Raw genomic sequence first — 3,721 nt, 5'->3', positions numbered from 1 at the left:
TTTTTATCTTTCCCACCTCCCAGTGTTTCTTCAGGTAGATTTCCATTTTGGGCTTCTGGTAGACCCACACCCGATGCCCCCAGTAGCTTGAGGTTTGGTTGCCTTAATTTCAGGTTCCACTTCTCAATCTTCTTGCGCAGGCGTTTCATGGACAGGTATGACATGGTGTATAGTGTCAGAAGACGCTACTGATGCTGCCTCTCCCCTGTCCCTTTTTAAAAACAATGATTTTTAACTATTAATATTGTCAGAACCTCTGAATACTTTTTATGGCTTACACTTAATTATGTGTACTCCCTGGACCCTTGAATTCTGAGCCAGATTTACAGTGATTGGACTCCATACTGGTTTGCACAGCATGACCGGGCACTATTTAAACCTATTCTGGTTTAAGTAGGTCGGAGTCAAATTTGTTGATGATGTTGTTAGTGCTGTCAAATTGGTTCCAGGGAATGTGGTGGCTCCATATGGTAAGCATTGGACTGTCAGTTTGAGCCTGCCAGTGGCTACACAGAAGAAACAATAAGGCTTTCTGCTTCTGCGAAGATTTAAAGCCTGGGAAACCACAGATTCGCTATCAGTCAGAACCAACTCAACAACACTTAGCAACAATAGATAGTGTTTCTAAGAGGCAGCTGATGGGTTTGAATCAAATTTGGTGGTGCTGGTGATGTGCCCTACAGTCGGTTCAGACTCATAGCGACCCTGTATAGGGTTTCTGAGGCTGTAAATCTTTATGGGAGCAGAAAGCCTCATCTTTCTCGCAGAGCAGCTGGTAGTTTTGAACAGCTGACCTTGAGGTTCGCAGCCCGATCTGTAACCACTACACTACCAGAGTTCCTTGAACCAAACTTAGAAAAGCATAAGTTAATTCTATTAGTCTTATTACCTGAACATGTATATACTTTTCACCTGGTTTTTGTTTTTTTTTTAATCCCCTTGACTGCTCTTCAGAGCACAGTCTGTTAGAAAGTACCTCTTATATGATTGTATATAAACAGTCTTATTGCATGGCTGTCATTGGTTAACTGAACCTGGAGAAGGTCAGTTTCCCCTCTAGGATCACCAGGACATCCTAGAAGTACTAAGAGTGGAATACACAAGAACACCCACACTTGCAGATAATACCCACTTGACCTGGCTTCAATGGCTGGATGATCAGAACTCTACTAGAAGAGGAAACACAGAGTAATCTAAAACAATTTGGTGAACTTGACCTACACCTATGGATGCAGTAGCTCAAAAGAGGGAATGAATCTTTACAGCGAGGATCATTCCCACCCCCTTGATACACAGGGTAGACAGGGATGGGCAACTTGGACATTGGCTACCTAAAATGGGGGAGAGGGGGAGGCTACAAAGGCAAGAAGTGACTGGCTTACAGGCTTTCAAGAGGGAGCCTAGATCCAGAGGGCGTGGAGGAAGGTAGAATCTCCACTGAGTAGTATCCAATCTGTCTGGGCGGGGCTGATATAAGGAGATGGGGATGGCACTTACGTGGTACAATAGTGAATAATTGCTATCAGGACTGACTGTGAGGGTTGGAAATGTAAAGGCAGATGTTTTGTAACAAAAGGAGGGGAGTTGTTGACTTTGCAGTCCAGGAGCGGAGGTTCCTGAGAAAAGACTGGAGTGCGGGACCCTACCCAGAGAAACAGTGATGCCAGAGATGGAGGCAGAGATGATGACATGGAGAGATGGAGTGACTGGGGTCTCTAGATCCAGAAAGGGTGAGGGGCTGTGTGCTGATGACCAGAGGGCAGGCTTGCAAGGTATACCCTTTGGTTGGTTGATGATGCATGGAGGGGACTGTTACCATGGCAATGAAACAAAATATAATAGGATGAATATAAAGCTAATGTTCTCCCATGCAAACTATCACATAATTCACAATAAAAAAAAAAAAAAAAAGACTGGACTAGAGCTGATATTTTAGGCATGGGCTGACAAGATTATTCAGTAGTTATCAAGGGCTTTCAGAAACGATCAGCTGTAGAAACAACTTTATAAACAGTTGAACAGGTAAACAAAATGTACATACATACATAGGGGTGTTAATCATAAAGAAATGAAATGACATGAAAAAAGAAACGACACGAACCTTGAGATTATTTTGTTAAGTAAAAGTCAGGCACAAGAGGACAAATGATGTAAGATCCCACTGACATGAAATGCATAAAAAAGGCAAATGTAGAGAGACCAAGCTTATTAGTGATTACCAGGGGTCGGAGGAGGAGTCATTGCTTAGGGGGAACTGAATTTCTCTTGATGGTCATGGAATAGTTTGGAAACAGATAATGGTGATGGCTACGCAACATGATGACTAGAATGGGTGTCACTGAATTATACACGTGAAAATTGTTGCATTTTTTATACCACAATTAACAAACATTAAAAAAAAAATACAATTATAAACCAGACACATCCCCAAAACTAGAAAGGAACCTGAAGGGAATGGGGCTCAGCCAAATCCTGCCAAGACCATTTAATTTACTTGATGGGGTCAGGGTTCTCTAATCTTATGCCATCTGTATATCAATCTTTAGGTCTGTCTTATATTCCTTATATTCCTTTGTTAAAAATTGAGGTGAGCTCTTCCTTCCCTCACCATTTGTGTCTTCTCATGAGACTTTCAGAATTTAGAGATTCCTGGCCAAGAAACAAAAGCAGAATCGTCCCATTCCCCAATGGATTCGATACTGAATCGTCCCATTACCCAATGGATTTGATACAGAATCGTCCCATTACCCAATGAATTAGATACAGAATCATCCCATTCCCCAGTGGATTCGATACAGAATCGTCCCATTCCCCAGTGGATTTGATACAGAATCGTCCCATTCCCCAATGGATCAGATACAACTCCAAGAGAAGACTCTGGAGAGGAACCAAGCTGGGTCTCTAAAGAGTCACACATGTGATGACACAGTACATAATAGACCCAGGTCCTAGCACTCTACCCTATCAAGTTCAATTTTGTCAAGATTTGAGCAATTGAACATGTTTTGCAAAACTTCTGGTTTCTTCCTTTATTTTTATGTTTCTGCATTTAAAGAGGTTGGCTAATAAATATGAGAGACCTTTGGTTTGAAAAAAAAAAAATGAGGTGAGACATATATAACATAACATACCAAAGCATAGCACAGCACAGCACAATACAGCACAACATAACATAACGTAACGTAACGTAACGTAATGTAACGTAGCATAGCATAACACAACACAACACAACATAACATAACATAACATAACATAACATAACATACTAAAGCATAGCACAGCACAGCACAGCATAGCATAACATAACATTAACCATTTCAAAGTGTACAATGCAGTGGCATTTAGTACATATACAGCTGTGCAACCACCATCTTTTTAGTCTGAAACATTTTCATCATTCCAAATAAAATTCTATATCACTCATTAAGCAGTTACTTCCTATTCCTTCTCCCTGTCCCCAGCACTGGCAAACACTCTTATGCTTCTGTCTCCATGGATCTACCTATTTTGCATATTCTATATAAATAGATAATTAAGCATGAACTTTTATGTCTACATTTTTTCACTTGGCATGTTTTCAAAGGTTCATCCACCTTGTAGTTTTATGTTGTTGTTGTTAGGTGCCATCTAAGCAGTTCCAATTCATAGCAACCCTATGCACAACGAAACAAAACACTGCCTAGTCCTGCGCCCTCCTCACCATTATTGCTTTGAGCCCATT

General features: G+C 41.0%; 1 pseudogene; it reads right to left on the bottom strand.

Annotated features, from left to right (window-relative positions):
* Positions 1-164, bottom strand: part of LOC102820972 — a 2,122-nt pseudogene extending 1,958 nt beyond the window's left edge.
* Positions 165-3,721: the final 3,557 nt, after the last annotated feature.

This window comes from Chrysochloris asiatica, unplaced genomic scaffold, assembly GCF_000296735.1.
Source record: "Chrysochloris asiatica unplaced genomic scaffold, ChrAsi1.0 scaffold00022, whole genome shotgun sequence".
NCBI classification, from domain to species: domain Eukaryota; kingdom Metazoa; phylum Chordata; class Mammalia; order Afrosoricida; family Chrysochloridae; genus Chrysochloris; species Chrysochloris asiatica.
This window is presented reverse-complemented; position numbering and strand designations above follow the sequence as displayed.